Source organism: Prionailurus viverrinus, chromosome B2 (assembly GCF_022837055.1).
Source record: "Prionailurus viverrinus isolate Anna chromosome B2, UM_Priviv_1.0, whole genome shotgun sequence".
NCBI lineage: Eukaryota > Metazoa > Chordata > Mammalia > Carnivora > Felidae > Prionailurus > Prionailurus viverrinus.
This window is the reverse complement of record NC_062565.1, coordinates 122,836,935-122,856,362: the sequence shown is the minus strand read 5'-3', so window position 1 is coordinate 122,856,362 and position 19,428 is coordinate 122,836,935. Positions and strand designations below refer to the sequence as shown.

Genomic DNA, 19,428 nt, shown 5'->3' with positions numbered 1-19,428 from the left:
GTTGGGCTCTGTGATGACAGCTCAGAGCTTACAGCCTGCTTTGGATTCTGTGCCTCCCTCTCTCTCTGCTCCTCCACCACTTGTGCTCTGTCTGCCTCTCTCTCAAAAAGTAAATAAACATTAAAAAAATTAAAAGTAGAACTACCATATAACCCAACAATCCCACTTTATGTACATAACCAAAGTAAATGAAATCACTGTCTCAAAAAGATATTTGCATCTGAATTTTTATTAGTGCCCTAAACACAATAGCCAGGACACCAAAACAACCTAAGAGCCTGTCAATGGATAAAAGAATTAAAAATGGCATATATATATATATATATATATACACATATATATAATTCAGCTGTATATTTAAAAAAGGAGGAAATCTTGCCATTTGCAACAATATGGATGAACTTTGAGGTCATTATGCTAAGCGAAAGAAACCAGACAAAGACAAATACTATATGACTTCACTTATATGTGGATCTAAAAAAAATTAAATATTAAAAATTGAACTCAGAAAAAAATGCAAGAGATGTTCCTACTTCTGCAAAATATTCATTGGTTTCCAAACAGATTTTCAAATGAAATTTTAAAAAGCATTCTCATATTTTGGGTGCTTACTTTATTGCCTTATAACCTTCCATAAATGTATCTATTTCCAAATTTAAGTGATATTTATTTGATTCCAAAACAAATTTACTCACTGCACAACCTTTAAATCTAGATCTACACTTGTCAACTATTAAGAACCTCTATGGAAGCATTTCATGCTGTGGAAGTGTGAAATGTAGTTTCCTCAGAGAGAGAAATGAACCTTGCTAAGATAGAATTCAATTAGCCTTCCTGCTCAGTCCAGGCATCCGAACCTGTCATTTAATACTTGGTGCTGTTCATATGACCCAGTTATCCACAAATATCAGTACCTGAAAACGTTCCATACCTTACTAATTTGCAAATAACAACAACAAAATCTATTACAAGATGCTGAATCTGCACTCTAACATTTTCTCGACTCAGCCATACTCCCAAAACTCTGAGGACTACGCTGTAGATAATGATGGGTTTCCAGTTGCTCTTCACAGAATATTTGATGATTACCTTTGGTGAGTTTGAAAAGACAGTCTACACAGTGATTAAGAATGCAGACTCTGGGGCGCCTGGGTGGCTCAGTTGGTTAAGCATCTGACTTAGGCTCAGGTCATGATCTCACAGTTTGTGAGTTCAAGCCCCGTGTCGGGCCCTGTGCTGACAGCTCAGAACCTGGAACCTGCTTCGGATTCTGTGTCTGCCCCTCTCTCTGCCCACTCACGCTCTGTCTCTCTCAAAACTAAATGCACACTAAAGATTAAAAAAAAAAAAAAAAAAGAATGCAGACTCTGGAGTCAGACATCTGGAGTCTGAATCTAGCCCTGCCAACAGTTTGCTTCAGGACTGTAAGTTTTCTGTGCTTCTGAACATCAGGTATCCAAATAAGGGAAATAACAGTACCTACCTCAAAGTGTTGTGAGAACCACACATACCAAGGCCTGTAAACTCTTCAGCACAATACCAGGCACATGCTCGAAAGAAATAATAACTGCTTTGTGGCCAATATTTTCCCAATTTGCAGCTTATCTTTTTAATCATATTGATTATATTGGTAATATACTGTAATCTTCATTTTGTGTCTTCCAAATCTGTACATATACTTCACAATTTCTCAGTTGTACTGGCCTCCAGAAAACTATTAGTGCCAGCTGAGGGTTTAGTACTGATGTCATTTGGGTCCTTTCTGTGCATCCTACCCCTTGTTATTCTTGTCCCACTCTAATGCACTGTCTTGGGGTCTTTGTGCTCTTTCTCTCCATTTTAGTCTTTGCTCACTTTCTGAATCATTAGATGGTGGGTCTGCATTAGCTGATTACAGGAGAAGGTTCTGAGTCCTGCCTATATGCCCTGCACCCAATAGCAGCACTAGCATTTCTCCATGATCAATCTGTCCTCTCACAGTGGACAGGCCCCTCTGCTTCATCCACTGCATGAACCTGGCTTTCCACATGACTGTGAAAATGGAAAGGGGGATTGGTAGAATGACACTTCTTTTGGTAGAAAGAGACATTTCCTGGTTGAAGTTAGAACTGACAATAGATTCTCCCTGCCCCCAATGCCCACAAAAGTGAATGTCATAACATTTCCTGCTCGACCTATTTAAGTATCTATCTGCCCACAATAACTTAGGATATTGCCATTGAACTGCCACTTGCTTAATGTCATGTGATCTATGTGATCACAGATTTGTTTACAAATAAGCATGGGCTCCTTCTACAACTACCAATGATATATATGGCCAAGAGGCAGGAATTCTGTTTCTCACTTTCAAGAGTTTGTAAAAAGACTGAGAATTCTCAGTTTCATAGTATTAAAGGGTATTATTTGCTGAGAATATATCAACAAGACAAATCTAAGTGTTTTCATCAGTTATAATTTCTATTAGGATAAATTTAGTAATAAAAATTATAGTGCAAGTTAATTCCAGTCATGGGTACAAAAGTAATACATATTTGTTGTAGAAAAATTTTACATATGTGAAGAAGTATCTATAAGAAAATTTAAATAACCTGGGTTTCCTCTTTCCTCTTTCTTAGATCATGCTTCATCTGAACACTGTTAATACTTCTAATTATAAATTTGAATTGTCAAGCCACAAATTTGGGATTTTCTTCATTTTCTTAATCACTGAACTTATTTTCTGTCTTAAGCTTTTTCACTGGTAGAAACATAATATTAGCCAAAACATGATACTCTTAGTTTATTCTAACTTTTCCCTTAGTGAAATTAGAATTTCCTTACCTATCTTCTTTTTTCTTTTTCAGGATTATAGTTTCATTCTAGAGGCCTATGTAAGAACAAGGCATCTGGAAGGATGTAGATGTGGTAGGTGTCTGTCACCTACCCAGTCACCATGCCCTGACAGATGCTGCATGCTTTTTACATGGCATCACAGAAAACCACTACCAGCAATCAACCCTGAACTGCCCCCATCCAACAGGAGAATAATTCTTAGAATATTTTTTCCCTTAAAGATTGTCTTAGTTTGAATTATTATGCCTGGAAAATAATAAGGGTACAGACTAAGATTAAGTGGAGTGAACCAGATTTCCATTCCAAGGGCTACAAGTGAAGAACCTGGAAGAATGAGACAAGGAAAGATAGAAAGCCAATATAGACTGGTGTTATTGAGATTAAGGCTGTGAACAGTGGCTCTTCAGAGAGAGAGAAACAGCCCCCAACAGACAGGATTGGCCTGGAACCATCAGCTAGACTTCGGTGAGACCTGACACTAACAGCTAGGTTCTCCTGTTGAGCAAGAATAATTTTACAGACCATCGGCATCAGACAAGGCCAAGGCCACTCTGATTGCAATGGATTAGGACAAAAAAATCACTTCATAATTATATCTAAAAACAGATAAAAGCATGAAATATTACCCTAACCATTAAAAATAACCAAGTATCTCCCTAACCTGGCTAATATGAGTGACCGCTATTTCTTTACCAGTTACAAATATAACCTCATTTTATTCCTTCCACTTATAGGTAAGATTTAAGATACCCAATCATAGAATTATCTTTGCTTCCTGATCACATCCAAACCTGAGCAAAACACCATGGTCTTCAACTCTCCCCCAAAATACCTAACACGGTTAACAATTTCTTAGTCCTTTCTAACTGCCTCTTACATAAATGTCCCACAGTTCCCTGTGTGGTACATCCTCTCTGTCTGCAACAAGCATTAAACTCAACTTGTTCAACATCGTATGTGTTCTTGGTGGTCTTTGGTTGTCAAGTATTGAGACACTCTATTATGCTAGTACCTCTTGATGAGTTTATAGAATGTATCATAAACTTGTCCAACAGAAGGAGAAAGGCAGAAGGAGCTGTGCATGAACTCAGGCCAAGCAAGCTCCTGACAGCTTCCTTGGTGATGGGGGAGCCATTAAGCAGAAAGTGAAGTGAGCCAAATTTCAATCCCAGCTACCTCTCAAATCAAAAGTATGAGTCTCCTCCTCAATTCTCTTATCACTGCCTGCCATAGCATTCTGATCTTCCATAGGCACTTTCAGCAAAATCAGATTCCCTCCTACACAAGAATTGAGAGTTTGAGATGCTTGCACCGCAGTCTGGGTCAAATGGAGCTATTCTCTTGCTCAGATCTTACTCAAAACTACCAGCTTTTTAGGTCATACAGTTAATAAAATGGGCAGTACTCCAAAATCTGGAATAAATTGCCTCTAAAATGTAAACAGGCCCATTAAACATTGAAGAGTTCATTGTTGCAAAGATATCTATCTTTTCACACCCAAGACTCCTGGATTCAAAAAAACTTACTGAGATGTCAGACCCCTCTGTTGTCAAAAGTACATGTAATCTAAAGCACCTACCATACTGATATTATCATCAATGTAACGAATGTGTATGATGTCCTATGAAATGGCCAGAGCCCCAGGAACTAATTGATTCAGTGAAAAACTAATACTTTTAGTATCTTCTATATTTTAACATAGAAAAAAGAAAACATTTATAAGATACCAATATGAAGACGATATATGGAACAGTTGTTGTAAATAGAGTAACTAGTTGATTAATCTGTCATCTTTCTCCAAGACAGCCATCTTTCATTCTGGCCAAACTACAGAATAAAATGGGAATGTGAGAAGAATCTCTATCCTTAAAATCACTTATGATGGTACTAAGTCTCTGTGATTGTTTTTTACTTTCTATTTTGAGAAGAAGGGTAAACTTAACAAATTTTGTGTAAGATATGTATACTAAAAATTACAAACATCCTACAGAAAAATTAAATGATATTCATAAGTGGATAAGATATATATGTTTATAAATCCCAAAATTCAAATTGCCTAAATGTCAGCTCTACTCAAATTGATCTATAAATTCAATGCAATCTCAATTGATATTCTAACAAGTGTTTTTGGTATAAACTTTAAAGCTGATTCTAAAGTTTATGTAGAAATGCAAAGGCTCTAGAATAGCCAGAAAAAAAAAAATGAAGAACTTACACTAGCTGATCTCAAGACTTACTATAAAACTATGGTAATCAAGAAAATGTGGTATAAAGAAGAGAGGGGCACCTGGGTGGCTCAGTCGGTTGAGCGTCCGACTTTGGCTTAGGTCGTGATCCCGCAGCTTCCAGGTTCAAGCCCCATGTTGGGCTCTGTGCTGACAGCTTAGAGCCTGGACCCTGTTTCAGATTCTGTCTCCCTCTCTCTCTGCTCCTCCCCTGCTCGCACTCTGTTTCCCTCTCTCTCAAAAATAAATAAAGGTTAAAAAAAATTTTTTTTAAAGCAGACACATATAGATTAATGGAATAAAATAGCATCCACAAATAATATCCACATATCTATAGTTAATTGAGTTTCAACAATAGCGTCAAGATAACTCGATAGAGGGAAAAGATAATTTCAATAAATGATGCTAGAACAACTAGTATTTGGTTTTTTTTGTTTGTTTTTGTTTTTTTTTTAATTTTTCTTTAACATTTATTTATTTTTGAGACAGAGAGAGACAGAGCATGAACGGGGGAGGGGCAGAGAGACAGGGAGACACAGAATCGGAAGCAGGCTCCAGGCTCTGAGCCATCAGTTCAGAGCCCGACGCGGGGCTCGAACTCACAGACCGTGAGATCGTGACCTGGCTGAAGTCGGACGCTTAACCGACTGCGCCACCCAGGCGCCCCGAGAACAACTAGTATTTGTATGGAGAAACAAGGGGGTTTTAATCATCGCATCTTTTACAAAATTAACTCAAATAGATCATAGATGCTAACATAATGCTGAAACTACAAAACCCCTAATTATTAGGGAAACATAAGTTAAAAACACAATGAGATATCACCCCATACGTATTAGAGTGGCTATTCCCAAAAGACAAGAAATAATAGGTGTCAGGGAGGATGTAAAGAGAACCCTCATACACTGTTGATGGGAAGGCAAGTCAGTGCAGCCACTATGGGAAACAATATAAGATTCCTCAGAAAATTAAGAATAGTTCTGCCACATAATCCAATTATTCCACTTCTGGGTATCTACCCAAAGGATAAGAAAGCACTAATTTGAAAATATACATGTACTCCTATGTTCCTTACAGCATTATTTACAATAGCCAAGATATTGAAAGAACCTAAGTGCTCACCAACAGATAAATAGATAAAAAGGTTGTAGTGTATATATACATACATATATATATATAAATATATACATATAAATATATGTATAAATATATACACACACACACACACACACACAAATACTGGAGTACTACTAGGCCATAAGAAGAATGAAACCTCGCCATTTGTGACAACATGGATGGACCTTCAGGATATTAGGCTAAGCAAATTAAGTCAGACAGAGAAAGACAAATACTATATGATTTCATTCACATGTGGAATCTAAATAAACAAAACAAATGGACAAGAAACACACAAAATCCCATAGATACAGAGAACAGTTTGATGCTTATCAGAGGGGAAGGGCAAAATGGGTGAAAGAGGTCAATTATATGGTCACAGATGGTAACTAGACTTTTGGTGGTGATTACTATGTAACACAAACAGATACTGAATTATAATGCTGTATACTTGGAAGTTATATAATATTACATACTAATTTTATTCCAGTTTTTTTAAAAAAAACTTCTACAATGACTAAACTTTTTTTTAACTGGTAGTAAATATCAAGTGAATCTTTTTTATACTTAGGGTCAAACTGTAAAATGACAATCACTTTGGCAAATAGTTTGCAGTCTCCTAAAAAATAAATATAACAAAATAGCAAACATGAGTCTGTTCTCTCTGAGAATAGTAAAATATAGTAAATTACTCACATTACATTCAAAGTAGCAAATTCATTTTTTCACTCTTGAAATTGAGAAACAGAGAAAAAGAAGAGATTCAAACATATTTTCAAATATGAAAGTGATCACTACTAGAATTAGTGATAAAGTATACAGATGGCATCCAATTCAGTAGGCAATATAAAAAGCAAAGAAAATGTCCACTTAGCAACAGCAGCACACAGGCATGCACATAAACCAATATTCCCTAAAACTTAGAACACAAAAGTACTGGCATAAAAAAATAAAGCTTCATAAAACATAAAACAAAATGATGAAAGACTCAGTACATTTGTTATAACAACAAATTAAAATTGCCTGAAAGTCAACTCAGAAAAAGGCGAACACTCCAGAATCATCTACAGAGCAGGATTCAAACTATTGTCCTTGGGAAAAATATGCCTAAATAAATCTATTAGAAATATTAAAAATGAAAAGATGAGAGCAGCTAATTTTGGCAAGAATACAGTAAGTAAAAATGCAATATTGATTTCAGATAATATAAATTTTATGGTAAAATATATCAGATTAAAGGAAGAATGTCAACATTTATAAAGAGGTTTAATCAAAAATATAACAGTTATGAACCTTCTCACTGAAAAATTTAACATTTCTTGTTGTACAGGTCTACTGTTGACAAATTTTCTCAACTGTGTGTGTGTGTGTGTGTGTGTGTGTGTGTGTGAGAGAGAGAGAGAGACAGACAGAGAGACAGAGAGACAGAGAGAGAAAAGATTTCATTTGCTTCTTTTTGAAACTGTCAATATTATAAAATTTGAAGTTTTTTCCTTTCAGAACATTAAGTTTACATTTTAAGTTTGCATGGTTTCTGACAAAAAATTTGTGATAATTCTTCTCTTTGTCCCTGTACATTATTAGTCCTTTTTTCCTCTGACTTCCTTTTAAAATTTCTCTTTATATTCAAACTTGGAAACATAATTGGCCCTTTTTTGTTTAATATTTTTCTGTCCTCCCACCCACCTTCATCTAGCACTCCAATTACATGTATGTTAGCTTGGTATCCCACAGGCAACTCTGTTCATTTGTTTCAGTCTTTTCTTCCTCTCTGTGCTCTTCATTTGGGACAGTTTCCGTGGCTGAGAGTTTGCTGATCTTTTCTACACTAATCAGCCGATGACCCATTCAACTGTATTTTCCATTTCCCTTATTGTACTTCTCAGCTCTAGAAGTTTCATTTGGGCTGTTTCTCTCTTCATCAGGTTCATGTTTTCCTCTACATATGGAGCACATTTATAATCATTTTTCTAACATCCTCATCTGCTAGTTTCATCATCTTTTAATTTCTGGGTCTATTTTCTAGGTCCATCTCTATTTTCATGTGATTATAATCACACTTTCTGCTTCTCTGCATGGCTGGTTAGTTTTGTGTTTGATGCCATTCACTGTGAATTCTATGTTGTTCTTTGCTGGGTTTTGCTATATTCCTTTGAACAGCATGGGATTTTGTTCTGGCATGCAGTTAGGTTACTTGAAATGGGGTAAATCATTTTGAGGCTTAAAGCTGTTAAGTTTTATTAGGGTATGTTAAGAGCATCCATTAGCATAGAGCCGATTTATGCCCACAACTAAGCTGAAACTCTTTTAGCATCCTACCCAATGCCTTTTGTATAACAAATTATTTCCATTTGGATGGTGGAAACATGAACCAGCTAGTTTGAGTCCTAAAAATTGTTCAGCCTAGTCTCTTTGTACTGTGTTCCCCCTTCCCACATCAGATAGTTTCCTCTCCTGCATTATGGAGATCAGTATTCAACCAAAGACTTGTGGGAGGTCTCTCCATATCACCAGAGTTCTATCTCTGTGCTGCTCATTCCTTACTGGTACACTGTCCTACATATTTTAGCTTAACTTGGCCTTTGTGGATTCAAACCTTTCTCTTCATCTTGGCAAGCCCCCTGGTCTCTGGATGTACCCTCCACAAGCCAAGCAGTAAACTGATGCAATTGTAGACCTTACTTCGTTTCTTTTCTTTAGGAGATTGCAGTCCTGTGTTCTCGTGTCCAATGTCTAAAATCCATTGTTTTATAAATACATTGCTTGGGTTTCTATTTGCTTTAAGCGACAAGTCCCTATTACTCCATCCTGGATGGAAGTAGAAGAAACACATAAAAAGCTTTAAAAATGTGTTCAAAAACATACTTGCGTTAATTTTATTTCAATGGTGAGATGCAGGAATGGTAACAGGTATAGTATTTGAAGGCCTGGGAAGAGAAATATATTGAGAAACAAAAGAATATATTATACTTGGTAAATCATCCCTTCAAACATCCCAGTGTCTAGCAAAAACATACAGGGTATGTTGAATCCAATTTAGTTTGAGAAAATGAGGATATTTCAAATTATTTTTTCCCTTTAGTCAAATGACATTTCCCCAAACTCTGAACACCTACTTATTAGAGAAATTTCTTTTTAAATCAAGAATAGCAACTAATTCAAAGAGACTTCAAATGAGCTATCCTACCTGATTAATTGTTCTCTTCCTAGAAGAAGAAGGACATTTTTAGGAAGTCACTTTTGTTTCATCTTCCTCATGGAATCAATGAACTGTTCCACCATGACAAAATGAAAGTCGTTAACATAATATTGCTATGTCCTGTCCAGTTTCCAGTGTTCCTCTCATATTAAAATTGCTTTCTAAAAGCAATGCATAAGTTCTGCCTTTTTAACTAGACTGCCAATTTCACACTTGTGAATTACCCAAATTTAGACCCCCAGAGACTTATAAGTGACTACATGTTCCCAAAGAGTCATTAAATTCACTAGCATTTTCTCATAGTAACTCATCTTTCTTGCCAAGCCCTTGATGAGTAATTCACTCTACTGCTCCATCTTTATATTTGTTCAAAGATAAAAATTGCTTTGAGAGGTGCTTAGCCCTATTGGTCTATTTGCCAAAATTGTGCCACAACTGAGGCCATAGCAGTAACCGCTATGGGATGGCACTTACCCTCAAGGATGTATTGTTGCTTTTTAGTATGCTTTTAAATGTTCCATAGCATTTCACTTTTCCCACACAAGTCCCACATGCACAAGGTGGCCAATACAATTTGTTCCTCCAACTACAATCAATAGAAAAATATAAACAAAAGAAATCTTATCTCTCAAAAATGAAAACTAGATGTGAATGTGTAAACAGAAAAACTGTATGAGTTACAAAAAAAAGAAAACCCAGCAGAATGGAAATCTTAAATCATAGTTTTTTTCAAAACAAATTGAGTACTGTAAATCTAATAGCATTGTGCAAGTAAATACCACTTGAGTGTGCTTCAATAAATGACTGAAGTTACTAACAAAGAAATAAACCATCAATAAAATAGCGTTTTAAAAAATGAGTTAAATGCAACCACCGTCACTCTTGCTTATAATTTTATGTAAGCTATTGCAATGATTATCACATTATTTCCTCAGAGTAAGTGCCCATGTTAACTTCAACTGAAGTGAAATATCCTAAATTATGAATTAGCAGTAATTTACTGGAAGAGTGTTAAAATCTTTGAAGATGTTGCTTTTTTAATATACAAGAAGGAAATTACATAAAAGGACAAGCTATTAATCCATCTTTCTAATTACAATAGAGAAATTAAGTTGGAGTTCAACTTCCAGACTTATCCTTGATAATTTGAATGGACTTAAGTAGTTATGAAATAATTTATTTGCCCATGTTGTAAAAGCAGTAGTTCTCTGTCTCATTATAATGGTAAACCCAGTAGAGGCTCATTTGGCAAACATGCTTGCACTGTTGAGCCATTTTATTGACCTAAATTTTTTATTGTAAAGAAACTGGATTCTGAAGTGAGACTGTCCTTGGTTTGCATCACTGACAAATTTACTTACTATGCTGAGAATGATGCTTAGTATGCAATTAGAGTCACTAAATATACATAAAATGAGTAAAGGAATGTACCGGGCAATTAACATACCATCTCTTTCCCATATAATAGAGATAATATTAACTAATTGTCAAAGTAAATGTGATAGATTATAAATATTACAAATAATTCTTGAAGAGAGTTTAATACAATGCCTGCCACTGTTAGTACTCAAAAAATGGTTTCTAAAAACCCACTTATTATTGTTCAAATAACTAGTACCTACTAAATCCCATAGTCAACCTCTTTCTTTTCTCACTACTCTTTTTTACCAAATCCCCTTCACTCTAAGTAGACAGACTTGTTTCAAATTTCAAGTAGAAAATAGAGGCCATCATTAAATAGGAGGTAAGAGACCCAATATGGCTGGCTTGCCACCAAGTGGTTAGTTGGCTTCCTAAAATAATAATACTAGATCAGGAGCTCAGCATTGGTCTTCATTACTGACAAACTGGACATTCAGAGGCAGCAGTAAGTCCACAGGCCTTGGTAAATGGGAGACCTTCCTACTGGGTCCATGTATATCCCCCATCTCTTCCATCACGTTCCAGGGTGTTCATCTCCCTATCCTGTCAGTTCCAGGGTGACTGATCACAGAGACTATATAATATCAAATGGCCAAGTCATTTTGTCTACTTGGTTATTTAGTGCCTCTTCCATGGTATATGCTTTCTGGTAGACATTAACATCTGATAAAATGTCTTCCCTCCTTGTGAGGGACCACTTCCTTCAGCTTTTGTAGTCCTTCCTCTAAAGTCTGCCAATTCCATTCAACTCAAGTGATTGTTTTATCCAGGTTTCTAAGATCCACTCAAAAGTAAGTTGGTTCCATTGCCTCGGGTCCTTGCCAGGGTGTTAAATCCTACATCCCAGGAAAATACTTCCAGGTCAAAAAGGTTTTTTCAAACCAGTATTACTACTGGGCCCTCTTGATTAAGTCTCATCAAAATCCAATTACAAGTGTATTCCTCTGGTTCCTGTCAGTACATGTTAAATAATTCTTGACACTCCTTTGGTGTGTTATTTCTTTCCTCTCTTATCAGACTTAGCATAACCCCAGTGGGGATTTAGCTACCAGCTTCACAGCTAGAAGAGAGGGTGGGGAATTCCTGAAAGGGACACTTGTTGTCTCATAGGAGAGAGGCTTTTGCAGCATCTTCCAACAAAAAAAATAAATGGTCCTTGATAGGAAGAAGAGGACAACATCTATAAATTCTGAGAGTTTGGGGGACTTATAGAGCCAAAAATCTCTGGGAACAATCTCCCAGATGTTTCCATCCCATGCACTGGGGTCCCAGGACCTGCTTTGGCTGAGCATTTAAATGTCGCTTAAGCAGCTCTGTAACTTTACAAATTCTTGTCTCTGTTCCTTGGCTGGGTATGTCCCTCCACTGAAGAAGATAAGGGCTTATTAGTAATCTTCCAGAAAGTCCCTCTGGTACTTACAGTTAGCTCTTAACTATTTGTTAACCATCCCTCAGTTTTCTATTATCCCTTGTAGAACATCTATAGAACTTAGCAATAATCAGCCCTCTGGCTGGCTGCTATTTGTTCCCCAAATAATAAGTGAAATCTTAAATAATTAGGCCTCCAGCTGTATCAGCACCCACATTCTTTTTAGGATGAGGTTCTCTTCACCACCTGGGCAAAGAGCAAGCCAGTCCCCAAATCCTATCTTAGTGCCTGTTTTCTCAGACCCCTCCCAAGCTTCCCTGTGCCAATTCACGTCCTCCAAGAAGCAGGTGCCAAGATGAGATCAGACATGCAAGTATTAATTGGGGTTAATGTCTGTGGAGAATAAAGGAGGATGTAGCAGGATTAAGTAGGGATTAAGACTGGGATGCCAATCTGACACCTGTGAAAGAAGAGGGGGAAGGAAGGATTGTGTAAGAAATTCCCAGACCACAGCTCAGTTGTGAGAAAGTTTCAACCAGGCCAATAGGGTTGGGCAGTCCCAAGCAAAGACTGCTCATTTGTACTAGGACAGGAATAGGCCTGCCATGCTCAGTTATTGGCTGGGGGAAATCCAGGGGAAGCATGGCCTAAGCCTCCCACAGGACCAGCAACTGGAGGTGATCCCTATCCTCCCCATCGATGACTGACTCTCTCAAAGGATAGCTGACCAGTGCAGGTCTATGGCCACCACGGTATTTGAAGATAAGGACAGATGAGAGGATATCTGCATATTGAGCAAGGAGAAGGGATCTAGAGTTTGGTAATAAATTAATGATGAGTGCGCATAGACAACTAAACTTGACAAAAGGCAATTAGTAGAGAAAATGAAAAGTTGTACAAGAAAGAAAGATCATAATTCACTATGGTTCAGTGGTGAGTGACACTTTAATGATCATAACAAGCATGTAATTTCACCAAGTAATATGTACCAAAATGATTTAATCAAAAACTACATTGTAAGGTGGCAAGAGTGTGGACAGAGAAGTGGGGGGGGGGGGGGGTGTGTGGAAGAGACCAGAATTAATAACTTCCATATAGGAAGTCATGGGACAATTTTTAAAAGTAAAGACTCAAGAAATAACAGTGTAAGCAGTTTAATTAAAAATATTAAAGTAAATGATAGAAGTAACAACAAAAATGATTGAAAGTGGTGTCTCTAGGCAGCAGAAATCTGGTGGAAAGAGGTTTAGCAGAGGACTGCTCTTTTTCTTTTTAAGCCTATGGTATTGACTTTTTAAACTCTGTCAATGCTGAACTTTGATTAAAATATTAACATTAAATTTTAAAAGGAAAATAAAGACTGTCCAATAGTTGATTATAAATTCTAATGAATGATTTATGCAATTTTCAGATATTATGCTGTTGAAAAGTACATTAAAACTTCTACTTAGCTCATACTCACTAAAGGGACATACTTTTACTCTCATTTCATATTTCACTAGAAGTGTTTTAGTATGCAAAATTAAAAAGATCATCTACTGTGTCATTAGGAGATTTTAAAAGGAATGTTTTTAAGTCAGTCAGTGGGGAATTTTATGGGGTTTTTAGCTCGTTTTCTGATAATATACACTTGGCTTAAGATCCACATGTGTCAGCTGTTATCAGCTGCCTATGTGCGTCACTGAGTTCGCTTTGTGGTATTATCTGCAGCCAAAGGAAACACAGAGGAAATCATCACGGCAGCTCCACACATTTTAATCAGTTAAAGAAAAATCTGTTCCCCCACTGGTATTTTCACACATACCATCAGTAGCAAAGCCTATTATGTTATAGCAATAAAAAATGGAAAACAAAAAAATTGTATATGGATTCTGATAGCTGCTAATTCAGCCTCAAAAGCATAATTTATATAAAGTCAATAATTCTGAAAAACCCTCTAGTCCCAAAATTTGTATTGACATTTTCCACAACAGTGTCACTTGCATTTCTGCTTAGAGCTGTTTCCACAATCTTTCCTTCTTTCTCTCACACTTGATTCAGGGAAAGCCACATCTTCCAGTAGGCAAAATCAAATCCCCTCCCCCACACACAAAAAACAAGTCTTGTAAAAATCAATTTGGAATGGAAATTGTAAGAAATATCCATAATCATTTGTACCATGTATAAACTGCCCCATAACATGAGATGCTGGAATTGTTTATCTTCCATATCAAATTATTCCCAGATCTGAGCCCACACCCACCTAGGTAGGGAAGCAGCTAATCAAATATCAGTCATTAGTATTTACTCCCACACCCTTCAAGGGACTGTATGGAAGAAATGTGAAATTCTCAGGTTCTTACTCCATTGTGGTTGCCATCTTACTGTTTCTCCTTTGAGCACACATCCTACCATGGCACATTGATCCTTCCGCAACTTGGAGGCCTGCTGATAGAATAGCCTACAGAGACTGACAAAGATATACCTTCTCAGTTCCTTCGGTGGGCATCACCTCAATCATAGGAACTCTGATGGCTGCCCACAAGCCTTCTAAGATTTTGCCTTAACAAATGCCTTCATGACAATCCTCCATGGGATCAGCAAGCTTCTATTTATTTTCCATTCTTTTTTCAATTAAGTCTTCTCTACCAGGGCAAAAAAGAGGTGGTGCATGGAGGAAGTTGCTCCACTAAATTATTAATACCTTGTCCTGCCACAGTTATTAAAATGTTTTCAGTTACTTGTCCAATTTTCCTTAAGGTAATGAAGAGTGAGTGTATAAATGCTTATTTTCATGCCTGAAATAATTATAGTAATTCCTTGCCAACCATGCTCTTGAAAAGCTCTGGATCTGGCAATAGTTTGTTGGCAATACTTTTTCATAGAAAATTAAAAGTTGGAAAGGGAAAAAAGAGCTCAAATAGCTATACTATATATATAGCTATATATTATATATTATATATTATATATTATATATTATATATTATATATTATATATTATATATTATATATAGAAGCAGAATAAATAAATATTATATATAATATGTAAGAGTTCTGGAGAAAGAGGATAGTGATGGCTGCACAACAATGCAGATGTACTTAATGCCACTGAACTGTGTAATTAAAAATGGTAAATTTTATTATGTGTATTTTACCACAATACCAAAAAGCACAGGGCCATGTATATAAAATTACATTGCATAAAATTATAGTAATCTCTTGCCAATATATATGATATTTAGATATTTATGATATGATATATGATATTTGTATATATGATATTTAGAAGCAGAATAAATAAAAGTCTGGAAGACCTCTTGTCCAAAAAAAAAAATCATACTTATCATTAAAACTTGTTCTCAAAGAAAATCTTCCCTGAGCTCTTCTTTCAATTGTTCTACAACTACTGCTGTCTTGTGATCGATCTGTTGAGGCAGATGTACTCATAAGCCTGATTGCTCAGTTAAAGGGATTGAAAACCATCACCTACTTGCTTGAAAATTAATGCCTTGCATTTGCATTCTTCCAATATATAAATCCAAAGGCCCTGCCCTACATAGGTATGAAAGGCAACTGAAAGAAGAAATAGTTCATATACTATTGTGTATACACATACACATATGTGTATATATATTGTGTATACACATACACATATGTGTATATATATTGTGTATACACATACACATATGTGTATATATATTGTGTATACATATACACATATGTGTATATATATGTGTGTGTGTGTATATATATACACACACACATATATACACATATACGCATACATATATATATACACATACATATATATATACACATATATATATACAAATATACATACATATATATATATGGCTTCACAACATTGGAGGTGCTGTAACTATAAAACTTATTTATTTTTTTGAATCAAATAATGCCTGACTATGACTTGCCACTTACCAAGGATGGCAATAATTTCTACATTACTTATCATTGGTGCTCCCCTATTCCTTTTTACAAAATGCATTTGCTCTTTAATAAGCTATCAAGATGATTAAGAAGTTTTATTTTCCTATACTAGTCTTCTATGCTTCTCTCCTTGTTGACGGGATAAATTTTAAAATACTTCTTTTTTTTGGGGGGGGGGGGACAAAGAGAGACAGAGCACGAACGGGGGAGGGGCAGAGAGAGAGAGAGACACAGAATCTGAAACAGGCTCCAGGCTCTGAGCCATCAGCCCAGAGCCCGACGCGGGGCTCGAACTCACGTACCACGAGATTGTGACCTGGCTGAAGTCGGACGCTCAACCGACTGCGCCACCAGGCGCCCCAATGGGATAAATTTTAAAGGATAAATTTTCTCTCTGCACACCCGCATAAACCTACCAGGTCTGAAAGAGAAAAGAGATATCTGAAGATTTAGTATTCTTTTGCTGCATAAGGACCATTGAAGCACTTGTTAAGATACTATTTTTTGGCTGCCATTCCTTGAGATTATGATCTAATGGGTCTGGGGCAGAGCCCAGAAATTTGTATTTCGTGCATTTATGAACTTTAATAAGTGATTTTGATAGAACCAGATTTGGGAACACATGTAAAGAACTGAACTAAACTGGGGTGCCTGGGTGGTTCAGTCAGTTAAGCGTCCGACTCTCGATTTCCACTCAGGTCATGATCTCACAGAGCCAGAAGTGGGGCCACATCTGGCTCTGTGCTGACAGCATGGAGCCTACATGGGATTCCCTCTCTCCCATTCTCTCTGCCCCTCCCCCACTCATGCTGTCTGTCTCAAAATAAATAAATAAACTTTAAAAAAAATCTAAAAAAAAGAACTGAACTACACTTACATATGTAAAAGATGTCAGACTTTTAAAATGTTTTATAAAATTTTAAATCACTATAAATTAACCCTAGAGTTCCAAAAGCAGTGGTTGGCAAGAGATTACTATAATTTTATGCAATATAATTTTATATATATGGCCCTGTGCTTTTTGGTATTGTGGTAAAATACACATAACAAAATTTACCATTTTTAACTATACAGTTCGGTGGCATTAAGTACATCTGCATTGCTGTGCAGCCATCACCATCCTCTTTCTCCAGAACTCATCTTCTCCAACTGCAACTCTGTACCTTAAACACTAACTCTCTGCCCCTACACCCTTGGCAACTACCATTTTGCTTTCTGTATCTATGAATTTGACCACTCTCAGTACCTTATATAACTAGAATTATACAGTATTTTTCCTTTTGTGACTGGCATATTGCACTCAGCATCATGCCCTTAAGCACATGTCTGACATGTGTTGTAGCACATGTTAGAATTTCCTTCTTTTTTAAGGTAGGATAATATTCCATTGTATGTATATTGCACATTTTGTTTATCCATTCATCCATTGATAGACATTTGTGTTTGCCTCTACCTTTTGGCTATTGTGAATAATACTGCTAGTGAACATGAGTGTACAAATGTCTGCTCACATCCTTGCTTTCAATTCTGTTAGATACATAGCCAAAAGTGGAGTTGCTGTAATTCTCGTGATACCTCTAATAAGACAGACGAATGCCTGCATGTGTTTTAGCCTAAAATTTCTAAGATACCAATTTAATTTTGATTTTCTAAAGTGACAAATATAAGACTGACCTCACATTTATTTCTGAATTTTATCTCTACTTGTTCTCTCCTTTCAGGTCTCCACATCTAAGTATGTTTTCATTGTTTTCCATCTTCAACATGCTCTTTCATGACAAGTTCACTATTCCCAGGACTTCAGTTATTTTCTCTTGCTCTTAGCTTCCGAATTCACCATCAAGCACTGGACTATCTTCCCCAGTTCCTATTGCCTGCTGAGCTGTATCTTTGTGAATGAATAAGCTATCCACCAGGAGCATGTTCCATTAGCCATTCTCTCTGTCTCCTGGTCCTCATCCTCTCTGGTTCTACCAGCTCTTTCCCCATAGGTTACAACCCTGCTCAAAGCAGAAAGTAAACTCCTTCAATCTCTAGAAACAAAAACACTCAAGCCCACGTCCCTGTTCGTGGTCTACCACACCTATTTCAAATGCTGAACACAGGCACATGCATGCACCCCACACAGAGACTTGGTCTTTGCTCTAATTAATGCAAAGGATGGCATGTTCACCTTACACTTTGCCCCAGTTAGTAGACTCAGTAACCAGGGAAACAGTCCCAGTTTTCAACCAACACAGAAAATAAGAGGTCTTCCAGCTAAAGATTAAAAGCAAAAACCAGGGCTATATTGTTTGGCCAATATTACTTAGACAACAAATGGGATTCCAAACCCCATTACTTCCCTTGCCACTGTGTACACACACATGCACACCCACTTACATGCGCACACACACACACGTACCCCCCTTTTATAGGTGGCAGCTGGTCGCAGACTTTCCCTCATGCCCACAGTACGGTAAGTCCCTGGCCAGGCTGCTCTGTCTTGCCTACTGCCAACTGCAGAAGCAGCTGAATCACTTGCTCTAATTGACCAATGGCCAAATGGCCTAAGGCTGTTTGAAGTCTTAGGCCTTCCAAGTACCAAAAATTATAAAAAGTGCTTCAAAAAAAAAAAAAAACAAAACTCCTGGAGTTTCCAAAGCCAGACTTTCAATTCAAAAGTTGCCTCCTTACCAGAGAGTGCTAAGAATCACTTGCCGGGCTTCCCATGCTGGAGAGCTGTGGCTGCCAGAGATCACAGGTAAGTTCAGATTAAGTGCACATGAAACCTAATCTCCCATTACCATGCACAAAACAGTGATTGTGGGGACAAAAGTAATACATTTTTTATTAAAGTGGCAGGTGAAAGAGATTGGTTTTTTTTTACTTCCAACAAACCCATAATAAAAAAAATCAAACAGGCCAAACTTTAAAACCAAAATCCAAAAAGTCGGAGAAAAACTCTGGGTTTTTTAATAGAAATGTTTTCACACTCCACTCCACACCCAGTTAAAAAACTTTGACCTCACACTTGCCTTGCCTTTTACTGCTAAACACCACCAGGAAAGCCTTGGATCTCTTGCTCCATTCTCTCTAACCACAACTGAATTTCTACAACAGCACTGGACCTACTCTCCAAAGGCCATCAGTTTAAAACAAAACACTTAAAAGTACTATTAAATCCATGAAATTGGTTTCTTTATTTTGGTGGTGGTACAGTGAAACTGGCAAATTCAGACACTGTTAATTGCACTCTAAAAATGCATAATCATTTTTTTGAGCAATTTGGCTATATAAGTCAAGAACCACAGAAAATATTACACATTTTAACTTGGTTATTATGCTTCCTAAAAATA

General features: G+C 36.8%; 1 protein-coding gene and 1 pseudogene across 1 annotated transcript in view; one reads left to right on the top strand and one right to left on the bottom strand.

Moving 5' to 3' along the window:
• The window catches only part of PDE7B (phosphodiesterase 7B), a 584,077-nt gene that overhangs the window by 531,054 nt on the left and 33,595 nt on the right, over positions 1 to 19,428 (bottom strand). The window lies entirely within an intron of this gene.
• LOC125166511 (forkhead box protein K2-like) overlaps positions 973 to 19,428 on the top strand; it is a 52,200-nt pseudogene continuing 33,744 nt past the window's right edge.